This window comes from Trachypithecus francoisi, unplaced genomic scaffold, assembly GCF_009764315.1.
Source record: "Trachypithecus francoisi isolate TF-2019V2 unplaced genomic scaffold, Tfra_2.0 Lachesis_group2, whole genome shotgun sequence".
Classification (NCBI taxonomy): Eukaryota; Metazoa; Chordata; class Mammalia; order Primates; family Cercopithecidae; genus Trachypithecus; species Trachypithecus francoisi.
In genome coordinates this window covers 69,616,951-69,638,357 of record NW_022681465.1, presented here as the reverse complement: position 1 = coordinate 69,638,357, position 21,407 = coordinate 69,616,951, and the positions used below count along the sequence as shown (strand labels likewise).

General features: G+C 37.5%; 1 long non-coding RNA gene across 1 annotated transcript in view; it reads left to right on the top strand.

The window, feature by feature from the left end:
• Positions 1–20,753, top strand: part of LOC117065017 — a 109,257-nt gene extending 88,504 nt beyond the window's left edge. Inside the window, exon 5 of the long non-coding RNA XR_004429794.1 lies at positions 19,746–20,753. This is a non-coding gene — a long non-coding RNA (uncharacterized LOC117065017). The remainder of the gene's footprint in view (positions 1–19,745) is intronic.
• Positions 20,754–21,407: the final 654 nt, after the last annotated feature.

Below are 21,407 nucleotides of genomic sequence, written 5' to 3'. Positions count from 1 at the left end.
TGTATCAGTTCTTTCCTGACTTCTGGATTCTATGTCTTGCTTAGAAGGCTTTAAATCCCTACACTAGCCATCAATTGCTCCCTCACTCAGTCTAACATCATGTTATTTATTTGTTTCAATAGGTTTTTGGGGAACAGGTAGTGTTTGGTTACATGGATAAGTTATTTAGTGGTGATTTCTGAGAGTTTGAGGCACTCATCACCCGAGCAGTGTACACTGTACCCAATGTGTCCTCTTTTATCCCTCACCCACCTCCCACCCTTTCCCCAGAGTCCACAAAGTCCATTGTATCCTTTTTATGCCTTTGGGTCCTCATAGCTTAGCTCCCACTTCTGAGTGAGAACATACAATGTTTGGTTTTCCATTCCATTCCTGAGTTACTTCATTTAAAATAATAGTCTCTAGTTCCATCCAGGTTGCTGTGAATGCTATTATTTCATTGCTTTTTATGGCTGGGTAGTATTCCATGGGATGAATATACATATACACATATAATCTAGAGACTATATATATATATACACAACATTTTCATTATCCACTCATTAATTGATGGGCCTTTGGGCTAGTTCCATATTTTTGCAGTTCTGGATTTTGCTGCTATAGATATGCATGTACAAGTATCTTTTTTGTATAATGACTTCATTTCTTCTGGGTGGATATCCAGTATGGGATTGCTGGATCAAATGGTAGCTCTACTTTTAGTTATTTAAGGAATCTTCACACTATTTTTAATAGTGGTTGTACTAGTTTACATTCCCACTAGTAGTATAAAAATGTTCCTTTTTCACCACATCAATGCCAACACCTATTTTTTTTATGTTTTGATTATGCCCATTCTTGTAGGAGTAAGGTGGTATCACATAGTGGTTTTGATTTGCATTTCCCTGATAATTAGTGATGTTGAGCATTTTTTCATACATTTGTTAGCTATTTGTATATCTTTTTTTGAGAATTGTCTATTCATGTCCTTAGTCCACTTTTTGATGGGATTATTGTTTTTTTTCTTGCTGAATTGTTTGAGTTCCTTGTAAATTCTGGAAATTAGTCCTTTGTTGGATGCAAAATTTGTGAAGATTTTCTTCCACTCTGTGGGTTGTCTGTTTACTCTGCTGATTATTTCTTTTGCTGGGCAGAAGTTTTTCAGTTTAATTAAGTCCCATCTATTTATCTTCATTTTGTTACATTTGCTTTTGGGTTCTGGTCATGAAGTCTTTGTTTAAGTCAATGTCTGGAAGGGTTTTTCCGATAGCATCATATTTTAATGGCAAGGTGCTAAACGAGTATTCTTCCCCTTCCCAAACCTGCTTTACTTTTCAAGGCTCTCTTCTATTAACTTGCTCTTTCTTGATTACCAGTTTCCCTGAACACCAAGAACAGCCCTTGGTATATGGTATTCACAAAATAAATTTGTCTCGACTAAAGGCAGTTAGTCTGGAGAAACACTCTATTCAATTGCCTTGTCTCAATTTCTGTTTTGTGTGTGGGGTTGGGGGTGGCGTTGTTTCTTCTCTCTGCTGACTGTCACAGGCATGAAGAAGGGAAATTCCACAATATACATATTTCCTCTATAACCCATGATTATTGTAGTGATAGAAAATTAAAACTGACGTGTTGAGTGGGCAGCTCAAGCACTCATGTATCATGTGATCGATTAGAACAAACAGGCACTCTTTGGACACTCCACTCCTGTTCAAAGCAATACCCAAGGAGTTTCTTCATTTCAATTTACCATTGAAAATTATTTCAAATATCCATTCTGCTCCTTTTTTATTATTATTTTATTTTCTATTTTAAACAAGCACTCATTCATGGTCCATTTGGTTCTTTTTCCTGCTTTTCCTTGTGAACCACCTTTGCAAAATTAAAACAGTAAGAATAGTCTGACATCATTGACTCCATCTTGCTTCTAACCTCCAAGCTGTCCTTGCCAATCCTGGGTATAGGCCAAACTAACTTTTGGAGAAACTTAGTTTATAGTTTAACCTTAAAGCAAGGATAATGATAGCTCTTCCTAAAATTAAACCATCTTTGTAAAACTAATGAAAAGCCACAAAGTTAGGATTAGGAGAGGAGCCTGCTAAGATGTAGGCATAGTTAAACGACAAAATAACCAGACATTGTTCTGGAATTCACAAGATTTATAACTTCCCCAATTACTGCTGTAGATAACACCACTATGATAGAACCTAAGATTGGCCTTTTGAATTGTGTTTTCAGACTTTTACATTTCTGAAGATCAGCTGACCCCCACCTGGACTCCTGGTTCATGATTCAACCAGTCTTGTGGCCCCAGTCAGAGGTGGACCCAGCACAGGAGGACTGTTTCTCACATCCCTGTGATGACATCCTTGACTAATCAACAGCACCCATTCCTACTCTCTGGTTCACCAACTATCCTTGAAAACCTCAGTGATAACTCCAGTTCTCTAGCACAGGCTGGCCTTGCATCAGTTAAACTCTTCCTCGACTGCAATACCATTGTCCCAGTGAGTTGATTTTGTCTGTGCAGTGGTCAGAAAGAACCCATCAGGTGATTACACTTGCTGTCTTCCCTCTGGACCCCAGGAAGGGGTATGTTGGAGGCATCTTGCAGCCACTCTTAAGAGCTAATTATTTGGATCTTGTCTCAACTCTATGTTCAGTGACTTCAAGTGGGTCATGGGAAATCAGTCATGGTGGGAGTCATGGGGCAAATGCTACAAATCAGAATCTTTTTTTCCCAGAAAGTACTGACTCTAGGACTCAACCTGCAGTATAGGTTAGTCTTCTTCATGCCCTGGCCAGACACTCCTTCCCCTATGCGAGAGGGAGAGAAAAGCAACCAAGAAAATCTGCTTGTCCTGTCACTAAGCAGTATTTACAAAGATTACTCAGAGGAAGCCATGAATGGCTTCTGGAAGTCCTTTATTGACCTGTGAGTTATTGCACTTTTATGTTTGAAAAATTATTAGCAATGTTGGGATTTTTTTTGATAAAATAAAGATTCAAAAGAATGATATTTATTTTTGTAAGATAAAGAAAACTCTCAGCTTATAATTTCATACAAGATTAATTTAATAAACTAAATATCTGTTAATAAGGCAATATTACTTATATTAAGTCCATAAGGAAAATTATACAGTGGTGTAACAAGTATATATGTTCTTGGCATAAAAATCTTAAGTGGAAAAAGTAAATGGCACAAAAATGTGTACCTTATTATTGGATTTATATATAAAAATTATATATAGATAGAAAGGAAACATTTGGGGGCCTTTGAGGTACTGATAATGTTCTGTTTCTTGATTTGGGTAATTATTATATTGGTGTTCACTTTGTAAAAATCCATTGAGCTATAAATTATGATATGTATACTTTTGTATATGTATGTTCTACTTTAATGCAAATGTTCACTTAAATCGTATCTAAAGATATGTGTGTGTAATTTCTTAGAAAAAAATCTAGAAGTATTCATTCATTTAATGGTGCTTTCTCTGGTGAGAGGAGTAGGATTTGGGAAATGGTGCCGGGGAATTTCCTTTGTTACCATAAAAATTTTGTATTGTCTGTACCTTTTATCATGATTATGCATTTTTTTACAGGAATAAAATATGCCCCCAAAGAACTATTAAACTATCAGCTATCCATCCATTCACATTACTTTTAACATTGATTTTTACTCTATGCTTTCAGCTGTTTCTCATGTTCTACTTGAAGTTCCAGATGGAGGGAGGATTGCATTTTCCCCCCTGTTTTGAAAACACATTAGCAAAGGCAACACCTCTAAAATGTGAAGTCTGTGTGATAGCCTCTTTCAAGGGAGTCTCTTTTGTAGTTGAAAGCAAGTAAATTACCCAAGATAATGCAAATTCCATTTTGTGAAATCTTTGTTGAGAGGTAAATGAATAACTGATCAGGACACTATAAGCCTATACCTTGGCCCTTACTCTCCTCCCCCACAGACTTAGATAAATATTTTTTAAAGTTCTTGAAAGTTAGTGTGAGAAATTATTTGAGGACTAGAGATACAGTCATTAAGTAACATGTCCAAGGCTGGCATTGATGAAGGCTTCTACAGAAACAAGAGAGTTCTTCACAAACCAAGTTGTACATATTTCTTGAGACTTCACATCTAAGTTTCACCCACTCAGGAGTAAGTTCCTAACCTACTTTAACTTAACCAGAGCTGTTACATATTGCTATGCAACAGTGCATGAGGCCAAATGAGGAGCTGAAACCAGCTTTTGCTGCCCATCATCAGCTGAGTGCTACATGGGCTGCCTTCACCCACAGGGGATATTATTTTCTAATTCCCAGAAAGCCACTATGTAGGTTAATGGTGGCTCTGACTGAACCATTCTTATAGAAAGTAGGACAATGTATTTGGCATTGATTATTTCAAATACCCTTTAAAATAAAAGTTATTTGAGAATATTACTTATTACTACTTTGTATTAAGTTCATCTCCAATCCTGACACTTTCAGAGTCTTTCTAAGACTTTCAGTTACTTAATGTATGTCAGTTTGGTGCAAAAACACACATGGAAATATCTAAAAATATTCTTCATTTCAGCATTGTTAATTTTTAAAGCTTTCCCCAGGGTTGCCTTTTTATATCTTTGATGCCTGAATTGGCAAAGAGAGACTTATTATATATTGTACTCTTTTCCCTTAAGGCAAGTCAATAATAAATGCATCTTTAATTAGACCTGGCAGATCTGGGCTAGGAGTCTGAAATTTGCATTTTCATTCTGCCTGTAGCCCTGACTAGAAGCTTGGAAAAATTTTCACTCGCCAAATTCTGTACAATACAGCACTACACTCTGGTTATTGGGAACCTTTTCACAACTAACCTCTTAGTCAAATCCTAATCTGTGGAGATCATCATAGAATTTATGTCCACTCCAAACTCTGTACAAATTCCTAGGCTTTTACATGTGGCTTAAGGAGGCAGAAAGAAGCAGAGAGACCCTATGGAGTCCTCTTCAGGAGCAGCTGATAAAACTAGAGTTACAAAAAAATTGGGGGTGGATTATTGCCTGTAAAACTCTCCAATCTCTTAAGATCCCTGAGATAAAACAAGGGGTGGCCAATGCAATCCTCCCCTCTGGGAGAAGAATGCAAAAATGTGGTGCTGTGTTAAGATTCAGGAAACCGACCCTATTTCTCCAGGCATGGAGGTAGGGTCAGTCAAGAAAAACAATTGCTCTTCAGTTTCTCAGACATTCCATCCTCCTCCTCTTGTCTGAGAAACATGTTTGGGGGGTGTTAGGAGTTAGAGCTCTAGGACGTCTCACAATTTTCATCTCCCTGCTTTTGGTGTGTGATTGCAAAAAATCTCCTTTGTGTGATCGTCATGGACGAGAAAATTTGTGACCCATTCAGAAAAGGCCTGGGCTGCTGCTCCAACAATGACCCTGCTGCTGCCTCTGTGCCTGGGTCATCCCTAGCTTCCTCCATCTCGAGCAGGGCACTGGGCATCGATAGGTGCCTCAGGAAGATGATCAACTGCATTGTATGGTAGGCAGGAATGTGGGTATTCATGTTGCATTGACTGTAGCTACTTTGCTCTCACCCCCTACCTCCACCTCAGATTTATGTTGACTCAACGACTAGGCTGGGTCTAGGTCTTTAGCTGTGTAGGGCAGCAGTCCCCGACCTTTATGGCACCAGGGGCCAGTTTTATGGGAGCCAGTTTTTCCATGGAAGGTTAGGAGGGTTGATTTTGGGATGAAACTACTCTACCTCAGATCATTAGGCATTAGTTTGATTCTCATAAGGAACACACAACCTAGATCCCTTGTGTGCACAATTCACAATAGGGTTTGTGCTCCTGTGAGAATTGAATGCCCCCACTGATCTGACAGGAGGTGGAGCTCAGGCAGTAATGTTCATTCACCCATGGCCACTCACCTCCTGCTGTGGGGCCTAATTCCTAAGAGGCCATGGACCAGTCCACAGCTCAGGGGTTGGAGATTTCTAGTATAATGTACTTTTATCCATATCTCCTCCCCATTCCCCACCCCCAATTCACCTCAGGCAGCCTTTCTTTTATTTATTTTCTCACCTAATTAAAGCAATCTACTTCCAGTCTGTCAAACCAGCTAAGATCAGCCTTTAATTCATCCCATCACCCCTGAAAATCAACCCACCCGGCTTCCAGTTCCTGCCAACTACCTCAAGATTTCTTTTAAGTTTTGTGCAGTTCTTTAAACCTTTCACTGCAGTATCAAAAGTCCAAAACGTGAGGGCTTGAAAATGAAAATGTAATAGTCCTAAATATTAGTATTTCAATAAACCTGACAAACACACACATAAATGTTTACATACAGCGTTCATGGATACTTATTGTTTCCATATTTTCTCTATTCGTTTTTTAAATGGCAGCATTCTATGAAGGTAATAAACTCTATGGTAATAAAAATTGGGTTTGAAACCCTGTTCTTACCCTTACTTTCTTCTGTTCAATTAGGAGCACCATTTGCTGATCTTAGAGTTTGTTTCCTGTATGTAAAATTGTTACCTATAAGAACAATTGTGGGCTGGGCACGGTGGCTCACACCTGTAATCCCAGCACTTTGGGAGGCCGAGGCGGGCGGATCACAAGGTCAGGAGATCGAGACCATGGTGAAACCCCGTCTCTACTAAAAATACAAAAAATTAGCCGGGCGCGGTGACGGGCGCCTGTAGTCCCAGCTACGCAGGAGGCTGAGGCAGGAGAATGGCATGAACCCGGGAGGCGGAGCTTGCAGTGAGCCGAGATCGCGCCACTGCACTCCAGCCTGGGCGACAGAGCGAGACTCCGCCTCAAAAAAAAAAAAAAGAAAGAACAATTGTGGCGAAACGGCGAATCCATACTGGTCTGCAGCAACCTCAATTTTTACCTCCTCAGAAGAAAGAATTCAACCAAGAGGCATAAGGCAGAGTAGGAGAGTGAGGCAAGCTTTAGAGTAGGCATCAAAGTTTATTAAAAAGCTTTAGAGCAGAAACAAAAGGAAGTAAAGCCTACTTGGAATTGGGGCAAGCAGGCAACCTGAGAGATCAGGTGCACGGTTTGACCTTTTGACTTGAGGTTTCATATGTTGGCATGCTTCCAGGGTCTTGCATTCCTTCTCCCATGATTCTTCCCTTGGGGTGGGATGTCCGCCTGCTCAGTGGACTGCCAGCACTTGGGAGGGCTACACGTGCAGTGTCTTTACTGGACTTGTACACATGCTCACTTGAGGTGTTCTTCCCTTGCCAGTCAAACATCCCTAGAAGGTCATATACCAGTTAAACTCTGCCATTTTCCCTCTTAATGTACATGTTTGAGTCCACTTGCTGAACTCCTAAAATCTTATCAGGAAGCTGCTAACCACCAGTTTTAGTTTTTTTCTATCTATTGGGAGACTGCTTTTCCCTGGAGTTGGCTGCAACCAATTATTATTTTAGAGAAAAAGTTAACAACCATCACTTGATGATCACCTGATGTTCCTGGTTGCAGGGCGAGGGGAAGGGGGGTGCTCTCTTGCCTTGCTCATGTCTGCCTGACTACCTATAGTAATAAGAGGAGGTTGTAATATTTACCTTGAATATTTAGGGGGCTTTCTCTTAGAAAAAAAATTCCTAAATACAATACTGGAACACAATACACAGAGATTTTTATTTTTCCAATTGAATTGCAATATTTTACTTTTGCAAATGTTGCAAAAATCTATGACCATATGATGTGGTTAGGCTTATATGCCCCACCCAAATCTCATCTTGAATTGTAATTCCCAGGTGTTTAGGGAGAGACCTGGTGGGAAGTGACTGGATTAGGGGGGTGGTTTCCTCCATGCTGTTTTCGTGATAGTGAGTGAATTATCATGAGATCTGATGATTTTATAATGGTAGTTTTTCCTGTGCTGACACATTCTCTCCTGCTGCCATGTAAAGAAGGTCCTTGCTTCCCCTTTACCTTGTGCTATGATTGTAAGTTTCCTAAGGCCTCCCCAGTCATGTGGAACTGTGAGTCAATTAAACTTCTTTTCTTTATAAATTACCCAGTCTCAGGTATTTCTTTACAGCAGGGTGAAAGCTAACTAATACACCATATGACCATGTAAACCTACTGCTGTCAGTGTTGGCTGCTACCTAGCCCCACAACTGACCTCTTCTCCACATCTGGTGCCTACAGCAGAATGACTTAAATGTTGGGCTCAACTGAAGCTATCGTCCAGAGAGCATGCATATAGCCTCTTCACAAGTCGCGGCTTTTGTACAGCATGTGGTCTCAGTGGATTCTGAGTACTCTAGAGGGTCCATCCCCTTGAACAAGGAAGACGCAGCAGGGTCTTTATGATCTAACCTCAGAAGGCTTCTAGTGTCCTGTCATCATACTTTGCTGGTAAAGCAGACACATACCCACTCATATTCTAGGGAAAGAAACACAGATTCCACTTCTCAATGGGAGGAGTGTCAAATTATTTGTGGTCATATGTTCAAATAGCAATAGGGGGCCAATTAGGAACAAATTATACAAAAGGATATACAAGTTGTGGAAAACTTTATATTGCTTTTCTATGACCTGCTCTGAATCATCACCATGTAGGTTCTTGTAAATCTCAGTTCTCTGTGAAATAATCTCTAATTTACAGATTCTGTTTTGGAGATGCTGAGGTTATTGCATAGTCATGGAATTGCACTGGGAATGAAATAAATGAGAAGTCATTAAAAAGTATGAATCAGCAGTCCTTGGACAAAGGTCAAGTCTATTTTTCTACAAGCAATATTGAAAACCTAAATGGCTAAATTATTGATGCCCAAGTGCTTCACCCTTACTAACACTAATAGTCTTCTAACAGATTTCTGTAACACAGATATATATCTCCCCCAGAGAAGCAAAAAGACTTGCTACACTGAAATGTCAAGTCCGTTGGTAAAGGGATGAAGAAAGTGGGGCAGTTCTACAAAGCTGGTTTATGATTTTTGCACCATTAAAATGTTTTTGTTGTTTATTTTTCTTAACTTTTATTTTGGGTTTGGGGATACATGTGAAGGTTTGTTACATAGGTAAACCTGTGTCACAGGGTGGGTTTTACATACTATTTCATCACTCAGGTATTAAATCCAGTACCCAATAGTTATCTTTTCTGCTCCTTTCCCTCCTTCCACCCTCCACCCTCAAGTAGACCCCAGTGTCTGTTGTTTCCTTCTTTGTGTTCATAGTTCTTATCATTCAGGCCCTACTTATAAGTGAGAACATGTGGTATTTGGTTTTCTGTTTCTGAGTTCGTTTGCTAAGGATAATAGTGTCCAGCTCCATTCATGTTCCCACAAAAGACATGAACTCGTTTGTTTTTATGGCTGCTTAGTGTTCTATGGTATATATGTACCACATTCTGTTTATCCAATTTGTCATTGATGGGCATTTAGGTTGATTTTCGTATCTTTGCTGTTGTGAATAGTTTTGCATTGAACAGTCATGTGCATGTGTCTTTATGGTAGAATGATTTATATTCCTCCAGGTATATAGTTAGTAATGAGATTGCTGGGTCAAATGGTAGTTCCACTTTTAGCTCTTTGAAAAATCACCATACTGCTTTCCACAATGGTTGAAATAATTTACACTTCCACCAACAGTGTGCAAGTGTTCCCTTTTCTCTGCAACCTCACCAGCATCTGTTATTTTTGGACATTTTAATAGTAGCCATTCTGACTGGTGTAAGATGATATCTCACTGTTAAAATTTTGAATAGATAGATAGATACAGAGTCAGACAGAAAGATAAACAAACACAGGGAGACCAGAAAGACAGAGATAAAGTTTACATGCATGCATGTACCAAAGCATTAAATTACTCAAAGTAAATATTTAAAATAAAAAATAATTTTAATTCAATGTCTAATTTTATTTATTTATTTATTTATTTATTATTTATTTATTTATTTTTGCAGTGGTAGAAAACATATAATTTAAATTTTACTGTAATAATTATTTTTAATTATTTTAATTACTAGGCCATATGGTAGTTCTATTTTTAATTGTTTAGAAACCTCCATACTGTTTTATGATGGCAGTGTTAACTATATGGACATTGTTGTGCAACAAATTGCTAGAAATTACTCAAATTACAAAACTGAAATTTTATACACATTGAACAATAACTCTTCCTTTCCTCTTTCCCCTAGTCCTGTCAAGCACCATTGTACTTACTGTTTCTAAGAGTTTGACTATTTTAGATACCTCATGTAGTGGGATTATGCAGTATTTGTAACTGGCTTATTAACTTAGCATAATGTCTTGAAGACTCATCCATGTTGTAGCATATGATAGGACTTTCTCGTTTTATAGGGCTGAATAATATTTTAGTGTAGATATATACCAGTTTCTTTATCCTTTCATCTGTTGATGTACGTTTAGGTTTTGTGTTTTTGTTTTATTTTGATAAAGTGACTTCACTCTAATACATGTAATAGATTTTGTTTTGTCTTTAAATTATTTTATTATATATTTAAGGTGTACAATATGATGTTTTGTTATACATTTACATAGTGAAATGATTGCTACTGTCAAATTAACATGTTCATCACCTTCCATAGTCACTTTTGCTGTGGTAGGAGCACCTAAAATCTACTCTTAGCAAATTTTCAGTGTACAATACAATATTATTAACTATAGTCCTCATGCTGTACATTACTTCTCTAGACGACTTACTCATCCTACATAACTACAACTTTGTACCCTTTGACCTACTTCTTCCTATTTCCTTCCCCCTTGCACCTGGTTATCACTGTTCTAGTATCTGTTCCTATAGATTTAACTGCTTTTTTTCGATTCTCCGTGTAAATGACATCATAGAGTATTTTTCTTTCCATGTCTGGCTCATTTCATGTAGCACAATGTTCTCCTAATTCATCTATGTTGTTGCAATTGGCAGTACTCCTTTTGTAAGGCTGAATAAAATTTTATTTTATATATATATGTGTGTGTATATATAATGTGTGTATGTATATATATAGATAGATATATACAGATACAGATTGTGTGTGTGTGTGTGATTAGTTCCCTTGTAAAAGATATCCTAGAGAGATCACTCATCCTTTCTGCCACATGACATTACTGTGAAAATATGACCATCTAGGAAGGGGACCCTAGCACAGCAAAGAAAACAAACAACAAGGTGAAATGTGTGGGTGCATGTGTGTGTGTATATGTGTGTGTGTGTGTGTGTGTGTGTGTGACAATTTCTTCATTTATTCATTCACCACATAGGTTGTTTCCATATCTTGACTATTGTGAATAATGCTTCAATGAATGTATAAGTACAGATATCTCTAAGAGGTGCTGATTTCATTTCTTTGGGATATATATATAACAGAGAAATGGCTTTGCCATATGGTAGGTCTATTTTTAATTTTTTGAGACACCTCCATACTGTTTTATGATGGCTACACTAATTTACATTACTACCAACAGTGTCCAAGGGTTCCCCTTTCTCTATACCCTTGCCATCACTTGTTATCTTTTGTCTTTTTGATAATAGCCATCCTAACAAGTGTTAGGTAATAGCTCATTGTAGTTTTCATTTGCATTTCCCTGATGATTAGTGATAATGGGCACTTTGTCATATACCTGTTGGCCATATTTATGTCCTTTCTAGAAGAGATGTCTATTTAAGTCCTTCACTCATTTTTTAATTAAGTTTTTTGTTTTGTCTTGTTTTGTTTTACTATTGAGTCATATGAGTCCCTTACATATTTTGAGTATAAACTTCTTATAAACTTATAAGAAGTGGAAGGCAAATATTTTCTCCCAATTCATGGGATGCCTTTTCACCTTCTTGCTTGTTTTCTTTGCTGTGCTACAGCTAACTTCCAAGATGATCATCTTTTCACTGTAATCTTTTGTGGCAGAAGGGATGACTGCTCTCGCTGGGATATCTTTTATTATAAGGGCACCAATCCCATTAATAAGGGTACTAATCCTATTTGTAAGGGATTTGTAATCCTGTATATCACCTCCCAGAGGCCCCACCTCTTAATATTACCTAATACTCTCTAACATCTTGAAAGTTAGGGCTTCAACACAAATTTTTGGGGACACAAACATTCGGACCATAGCAAGCCTGCAGAATCTTCTGTGTATGCTTAAGAATGTATTCTACTGCTATTCTTATATATGAAAAACAGTCAAGCCAAGAGCCAAATCAGAAACAAACTCCCATTCACAATTATGACAAAAAGAATAAAATGCCTAGGAATACATATAACTAGAGAGATAAAAATCTCTACAAGGAGAACTACTAAACACTGCTCAAAGAAGTCAGAGATGACATAAACAAACAGAAAAACATTCCATGCTCTTGGTTAGGAAGAAGCAGAATTGTTAAAAGCCCTATTGCCCAAAGCAATGTATAGATTAAATGCTATTCCCATTAAACTACTATTGAGATTCTTCAGAGAACTAGAAAATACTATTTTAAAATTCATATGGACCAAAAAAAAACCTGGATAGCCAAGGCAATCTTAAGCAAAAAGAACAAAGCTACGAAACTACTAACTATACTAGAGAACTACAGTAACCGAAACAGCATGGTAGTGGTACAAAACAGACACATCGACCAATGAAACAGAATAGAGAACTCCAAAATAAGGCTGCACACCTACAGCTGTCTAATCTTCAACAAACCTGACAAAAACAAGCAATAAAGAAAGGATTACCTATCAATAAGTGGTGCTGAGATAACTGTCTAGCCATATGAAGGGACCCAGATTGAAACTGGGTCCCTTCCTTACACTATATACAAAAATTAACTCAAGATGGATTAAAGACTTAAATATAATACCCAGAACTATAGAAGCCCTGGAAGACAACCTAGGCAATATCATTTAGGACATATGCATGGGCAAAGATTTCATTACAAAGACACCAAAAGCAATTACAACAAAAGCAAAAATTGACAAATGGGATCTAATTAAACTAAAGAGCTCCTGCACAGCAAAAGAAACTATCAAAAGAATAAACAGGCAACCCACAGAATGGGAGAAAATGTTTGCAAACTATGCATTTGACAAAGGCCTAATATCCAGCATCTGTAAGAAACTTAAATTGACAAGAAAATAAAGAACTAAACAACCCCATTTAAAAGTGGGCAAAGGATATGAAGAGACACTTAGAAGACATACATGTCACCAATAATCATATGAAAAAAAAAGCTCAGTATCACTGATCATTTTGTTACAGGTGGGTCTTTGTTCTTAGAGCTCCCAAGATGGTGGTGGGTTACTCCCAAGATGGTGGTGGGTTGCTCCCAAGATGGTGGCAGCCACTCCCAAGATGGCAGCAAGCCCTTTGTTCTCTGACCTGAGGTTCGTGGCCTCATGGATTCCAAGGTATGGAACCTTGGGCCATGTGGTGAGTGTCATAGCTCTATTAGAAGCCATGGGTCAAGGAAGAGACCCATGGAACCCAGTGACTAGTGTTCAGCTCAATTAGGATGAACCTGGGCACTTAGCCACGCAGGAACAATGGCAAACCTCTAGCCCAAATGGGAGTGGCAATGGGCACCTCACTGGATCAGAAACACAGCAGACACCTTGCTGGATCCAGAGGAGTGGAAGTCAACGGCAGGTCTACGATGGTGGCGAACAGCAGTGGTGGACAGTGAGTGAAAGCTCAGCTCAAGCTGGAACAAACACGGACCAGAGGAGTGTGCAGTTGCAAGATTTAATAGAGTGAAAACAGAGCTCCCATACAAAGGGAAGGGACCCAAAGGGGGTTGCCCACTCCTGGCTCGAATGCCTGGGGTTTATATCCCAATCATTGTCCCTCCCACTGTGCTCTCAGATGATAGATGATTTGACTACTTCATTACCTTCTGCTTTTAGCCTAATTGATATTTTAGTGAGCCCTCTTTACTACCTGATTGGTTGGGTGTGAGCTGAGTTACAAGCCCTGTGTTTAAAGGTGGGTGCAGTCACCTTCCCCAGCTAGGCTTAAGAATTCTTAATTGGCCTAGGAAATCCAGCTAGTCCTGTCTCTCAATTTGAAACATACAATCAAAACCATAATGAGATACCATCTCACACCAGTCAGAATGGCTATTAGTAAAAAGTCAGAAAAAAAAAAAAAAAAAAAACAGAGGCTGGTGAGGTCATGAATAAAAAAGAATGCTTATACATTTTTGGTGGAAATATAAATTAGTTCAACCATCGTGGAAGACAGTGTGGTGATTCCCCAAAGACCTAAAGACAGAACTACCATTCAACCCAGCAATCCCATTACTGGGTGTATACCCAAAGGAATATAAACTGATCTATTATGAATAAGACACATGCATGTGTATGTTCATTGCAGCACTATTCACAATAGTAAAGACATGGAATCAACCTAAATGTCCATCATTGATAGACTGGATAAAGAAAATATTCTATATATATACCATGGAATACTATGCAGCCATAAAAAAAGAAAGATCATGTCTTTTGCGGGGGGACATGAATGGAGCTGGAGGCTGTTATCCTTAGCAAACTAACATGGGACCAAAAAACCAAATACTGCATGTTCTCACTTATAAGTGGGAGCTAAATGATGAGAACACATGGGCTCATAGAGGGGAACCACACACACAGAGGTCTTTTGGAGAGTGGAGGGTGGGAAGAGGAGAGGATCAGGAAAAATAACTAATGGGTACCAGGCTTAACACCTGGGTGATGAAATAATCTGTACAACAAAATCTCATGGCACAAGTTTACCTATATAACAAACCTGTACATGTACCCCTGAACTTAAAATAAAAGTTAAAAAAAAGAACATATCCTGCTGTTGTTGGGTGGAGTGTTCTGTTTATGCCTGTCATATCCAATTAGTCTATAGTATATTGTTCAAGTCCTTGGTTTCCTTATTGATTTTCTGTCTTGCTGCTCTATCCATTATTGAAAGTGGAGTATTGCAATTTACTATCATTGCGTTACTCTCCATTTCTACTTTTAATTTTGTCAGTGTTTGCTGCATGTACCAATCTTATGGTGTGCTGCTTAGTTCATATATATTCATATCATCCTAGCAAACTGACTTTTCTCATTATAAAATGTCCTTTGTCTCTTGTGACTCTTTTGGAGTTAACGTCTATTTGTCTGGCATAAGTATGGCCACCTTGCTCTCTTTTGGTTATCATTTTCATAGAATATCTTTTGCGATATTTTCACTATCAGCCTATGTATATCCTTAAGTCTAAAGTAAGTCTCTTGTAATCAGCATGTATTTGATTCTTGTTGTTGTTTTGTAATACATTCAACTATTCCATTTTATTTTGAATGGGGATCTTAATCTATTTACATTTAGTGATTACTGATATGAAAGTACTATTGCTATTTTTAAAATTGTTTTCTGTATGTCTTGTAGTTATTTCACATATGTTTTCTTCTCTTGCTGCCTTCTTTTATGTTTCATTGTTTCTTGTAGTGAAATGCTTTGATTCCTTTCTTATTTTCTTTTGTGCATCTTCTATAGATATTTTCTTTGTGGCACCACAAGGATTGCATACAACATCTATTCAACTGCATACAGAAACTTTACTCCCTTACATTTCCCCACAACATACATTTTGTGTTATCATAAATTGCATATCACAAATTGCATCTTTTTATATTTCATAGCCATTAACACAGTTTTATAGTTATAGATAATTTCTATACTTTAATCTTTTAAACTCTATACTTGAATTAAAAGTGATGTATATGCCATCATTGCATTTTTTACAGGATTCTGCTTTGTTTACATATTTACTTTTACTTGAGAGCTTTATATTTTTATATATCTTTTTTTTTTTTTGAGACAAAATCTCTCTCTGTCACCCAGACTGGAGTGCAATGGTGCAATCTCAGCTCACTGCAACCTCTGCCTCCCAGGTTCAAGCAATTCTCCTGCCTCAGCCTCCCGAGTAGCTGGGATTACAGGAACGTGCCACCAAGACTGGCTAATTTTTGTATTTTTAGTAGAGACAGGGTTTCACCATGTTGGCCAAGCTGGTCTCGAACTCCTGACCTCATGATCCGCCCACCTCGGCCTCCCAAAGTGCTGGGATCACAGGCATGAGCCATCATGCCTGACAGATCTCCAGTTTTTTAGAGTTGGTTACTGGAACTTTATTTTGTTCCTTTGATTAGACCATATTTACTTGTGTGTGTATGTGTGTGTGTGTGTGTGTGTGCACATATACATGTGTGTGTATGCATGCACTTGTTATTTTTCTTGTGTGATTGGTGCATTTGAAAAAACAGCCACCTCTCCCAATTATATGGGCTAGCTTCGTATAGGATAAGAACTTCACCAATGAGCCTGGCTAGAGAATCTGGGAACCTCTCAACCATTTTATGGGGATGTGTCTTCATTGGGGTTATGCATCCAGCTTCTCAATTAAAAAGGTTTGTCCATTTCTTTTCTCAGGAGCTTGTAACATCTTTCTTTCTCTAGAGTTTGTCTGGGGTACTACAGGATTTCTGGTGCTACAAAAAGCTGCTCAGCTCTTTTTTGTTCTCTATGACCCTAGACACCTAAAATATGTCAACTCCATCAGGGATGCATGTCAGGCTAGGTAGAAATCAGTCTCTCAGACAACACCCTGAAAAAACAAATTTAACCTGTGTTCCACTCTTCTGTTTTCCTACCAAAGGAGTAAGTGTGAATTACACTTTTTCTCCTAATTGTGTTGAGTCATGTGGCTTGGAGAAAGGAATGATACAGTTGAAATCAAACAGCTTCTCTTACACATTTCAATGGGTCTGTCCTTGGCTTTGAGCTTACCTGGGGGTACTGTTACCTCTTAACTGGAATCTGAAGATCTCATAAAGACTTTTTGGACTATATATTTGTGTTCGGTTGGTGTCTCTGTAGGAGAATAAAGTCTGAGGCTTCCTATTCAGTCATCTTGCTGTCAATTCTCTAATTTTATTTCTATCTTTCTACCAAATAGATAGGTAATTGTCCTACAGGCACTTATAAGTTTATCTTTATATCTTTTTTCCACTGACTTTTAATGCTACTTTTGTAAATTCTCAGAGATGCACAGGTCTTTTTAAGGTCAGTTAATTCAATTCCTTTCATCTATTTGCCTATTCCTTAACCAATATCACACTGTTTCAGTTACTAAAGCAGAACACTTAGTCATGATCTCTGTTAGAGTATGTACTCCTACTTTATTTTTTATGTTGTCTTAAGTTTTTATTGTATATCCATTTAAAATCACTAGGCAAAGTTCCCCAAAAAGATTACTTGAAATTCAGATAGAAATGGCACTGAATTAATTAATTTTGATGGGTATTGTCATATTTACAATAATGAATTTTTCCATCCCATATGTCCATGTATTCAGATCTTTTTCTTTTTGCCCTTCAAAAGTTATTTGTAATTGTCTCCATTCAGGTTTTACACATCTTTTGTTCAATTTCTTTCTGAGTAATATATAGTTCTTGTTGCTACTGCCAAAGATATCTAATTTTTATGACAGATATTAAGTGGCTTTACTAATGTGTGAAAGTGCTATTAATGTGTTAACTGATTTTAAATCAGACCAACCACAGTTTTGCTCCTTTTTGTAACCCTGTTTTATTATCATTATTTTTAATATTCTGGGATCTCAAGACCTGGAAGTGACTTGGGCATCTTCTGATTTCTGAGAGGACTTGGATAAGCATGTCACAGAACAAAGTGCCAAAGCAAGTCAATGGTAAAGAAATGAGATCCAAATGTTCCTGTTTAGTTACCTATTCATTGCTGAGGTCCTCAAACTTTAGCTTACTTCAGAACCACCCACAGAGGTGCTGATGCAGTACCACCCATAGAGGTGCTGGTTAGGTCATATAATCTGCATTTTTAAGTCAACTAAGAGATTCTCGTTAAGATAATCCTTAGGTCACACTTGAATAAACAGAGATCTATGGCATCTGCTGGCCAGAGGAGTCAGTTGCAATATAACTGATGGCATCTTGGTTATGATTTTTGCTAAGGAATTTTACCTAGTACACTGCCCTATTAACTTTTGCCAAGAATTAGGAAAGTCTATCTTTTTAGATTAAAAACATTTCCTCAATTATGGTCAGTTTGTTTATTTTGTCATCCTGCCTACTGGGTCCTCCTTATTCTCAGTGTTAGCAGCTGTAGTCAATGCATTTCAGAGTTTCTTGTTTCTTGCTAAAATTGTTGGCCATGAACTAACTAATTAGTTGCCTTGCAGGGACAGGAGCTACAGTAGTATAATCACAGTCCTTAGCAAGAAAATGAAGCCTGGTGTATTTATAAGTTCAACTTTGATCTTAATGTTGTGGTGAGCCTCATGTGTATTATAGGGGTAAGCCAAGATGAAGGGAAAAACAGAGAAATCCAAATGGATATACAGCTGATCCTTGAACAATATGGGTTTGAACTGTGTGGATCCACTTATGCATGGATGTTTTCCAATGAATATACTAGAAATTTGTATGGAGATTTGCATTGGAAAAAACTTACAGATGAACTGCTTACCCTAGAAATATTGAAAACAAAATAAGAAAAATTTAAGTATGTCATGAATGCACAAATATATGTAGATACTAGTCTATTTTACCATTTACTACCATAAAATGCACACAATACTATTATTCAAAGTTGAAATTCACTAAAAGTACTTATAGACCATTCATGGTGCCACTAGCAGTCAAGAGAAATATAAACAGAAAGATATAGTATTAAATCATAACTGCACAAAATTAAGTACATACTGTACTATCCTAATAACTTCATAGTTACCTCCTGTTTCTATTGCAATGAGCTCAACTGTGGCAAGTGTCCACTGAAAATGCCATGTGATGCTAATCATCTCTGTGTGAGCAGTCACTCTAGTAAATTGTGAATCACAGTAAAAAGTGATTGCTTGCTGTTCTCACATATTTTTCATTATGGTTAGTGCAATACCATCAACCTTGAATAACACCAAGTGACCACACAAAATGTCATTGGTGATGCTGGAAGTACTCCCAGGAAGCATAGAGAAGTCATGACATTACAATACAGGGTTGAATTTCTTGATATGTACCTTAGACTGAGGTTTGCAGCTGTGGTTTGCTGCCATTCAAGATACATGAATCCAGCACAAGGACCACTGTAAAAAAAGATAAATTCATAAAGCCTTTGCTGTAGCTATGCCAGCAGGCATGAAAATGTCGTACTTTTTGGGAAACATGTTTTTATCTCATATTGAAATTGTCATTTTTATGTAAGTATGGATTGATATCAGAAAGGCATACCTAGACACTAATATACTTTGAAAAAGTAAAGTCACTATATGACAATTTAAAGCAAATGGAAGGTGAAGGATCTAAAGCTAGAGAATCTAATGCCAGCAAAGGATGGTTTAATAAGTTTAGAAAAAGTTTGGCTTTAAAAATGTCAGATAACTGGAGAAGCAGCTTCTTCTGAAAAAGAGGCAGCAGGCAGGTACCCAGATATCAATAAGAAAATCATTGAGAAGAAAGAATATCCACATGAACAGGTTTTAAATGCAGATGGAAGTGCTCTATTCTGGATATAAATGCCATAAAGGACATTAATTAATAAGGAAGAGGAGCAAGCACCAAGATTTAAGGCAGAAAGGGATATGCTAACTCTACCATTTTGTGCAAATGTAGTAATATTTATGATTAAGACTTCCCTTACCTGTAAAGCTGCACATCTAAAAGCCTTGAAGGAAAAGATAAACACTAACTCCAAGTTTTGTTTTTTTGTTTGTTTTTTTTTTGTTGTTGTTGTTGTTGTTTTATGGACAACAGGAAGGCCTGGACAGTGACAACCCTTTTTCTGGATCAGTTCCATTGATGCTTTGTCCCTGAAGTCAGGAAGCACTTTGTCAGTAAGAGAGTGCCTTTTAAAGATTTTTTGATATCAGACAATGCCCTTGGCCACTCAGAATGTCATAAGTTCAACAGTACAGTTGTGGAAGTGGTCTACTTGCCCCCAAAATCAATGTCTGTAATTTAGCCTCAAGATCAGGGTCCATAACGACCTTTAAGGCTCACTCATCACACGTGATACTTTACGGAAAGGATTGTCAACACTATTGAAGAAATCCCCAGTAGAGAGAATGTCATAAAAGTCTGGAAGGATTAAACCATTGAAGATGCCATCATTGTTATAGAAAAAGCTATGAAAACCATCAAGTCAATAAATAAAACAATACATTTCTACTAAAGAAAACTGTTTCTTGATGTTGTACATGACTTTACCAGATTTATAACAGAACCAATCAAGGAAACCATAAAAGAGATTGTGGATAGGGCAAAAAAGGTAGTGGGTAAAGGGTTTCAAGATATGAATCTTGGAGAAATTAAGGAGCTAATAGACTTAACACCAGAGGAATTAATAGCAGATAAGTTGATGGAGATGAGTGCTTCTGAGCAAGTGCCAGATGATGAGAAAGATGTAGAAGATGCAGTGTCAGAAAACAAACTGACATTAGACAATCTAACAAAAGGGTTCCAATTATTCAAGACTGCTTTTGACTTCTTTTACAACAAGGACCCTTCTATGACACAGGCACTGAAACTAAAGCAAACAGTTGAAGAAGGATTGATACCATATAGAAATATTTTTAGGAAAATGAAGAACCAAAAGGTAAGAGAAAATACAATATATTTCCATAAATTTACACAGTTTGTGCCTGCGTCTCTTGCTTCCCCTTCTACCTCCTCCACTCTTCAGAGACAGCAAAATCAACCCCTCCTCCTCCTCAGTCTACTCAACGTGAAGATGAAGAGGATAAAGACCTTTACGATGATCCACTTCCACTTAATAAATAGTAAATATATTTTCTCTTCCTTATGATTTTCTATAACATTTTCTTTTTTCCTAGCTTACTTTATTGTAAGACTGTAGTATATAATACACACAGAATAAAAATATATATTAATCAACTGTTTATGTTATTGATAAGGCTTCCAGTAACAGTGGGCTATTAGTAGTTAAGTCTTTGGGGAATCAAAAGTTATACACAAATTTTTGACCACACAAGGGTTGCCACCCATAAGCCCTGCATGCACACATAAACACACACATATATACACTTCTATAATATGCACTCAACAGACAGAAATACACACACATATATAAGATGTATATCTTTCTATGGTTTTCGAAAATAAAAATATTTTATTTTTTAAACTTTTTCTTCACAAAATGACTTCAGGGAAAGATACTGGCTTGTCTAAAAGCTGTGAACCAAATATCCCCCAATCGTTCAAAGTGATGAGTGATGTCCTTCTTACTTGACAATGACCAAAGAAGAGCGTAAACTGGGTATTTACAAATCCATGTTGATTTAATTGAACTGTGAATCTCCTTTCAGTATCTCATTAAATAAGATTGTTCATCTGGGCATTTTTGCTTCTTGGTACATATTGGAGTAAGCAGAGTCATCTGTTATTTTGTGATGTTCT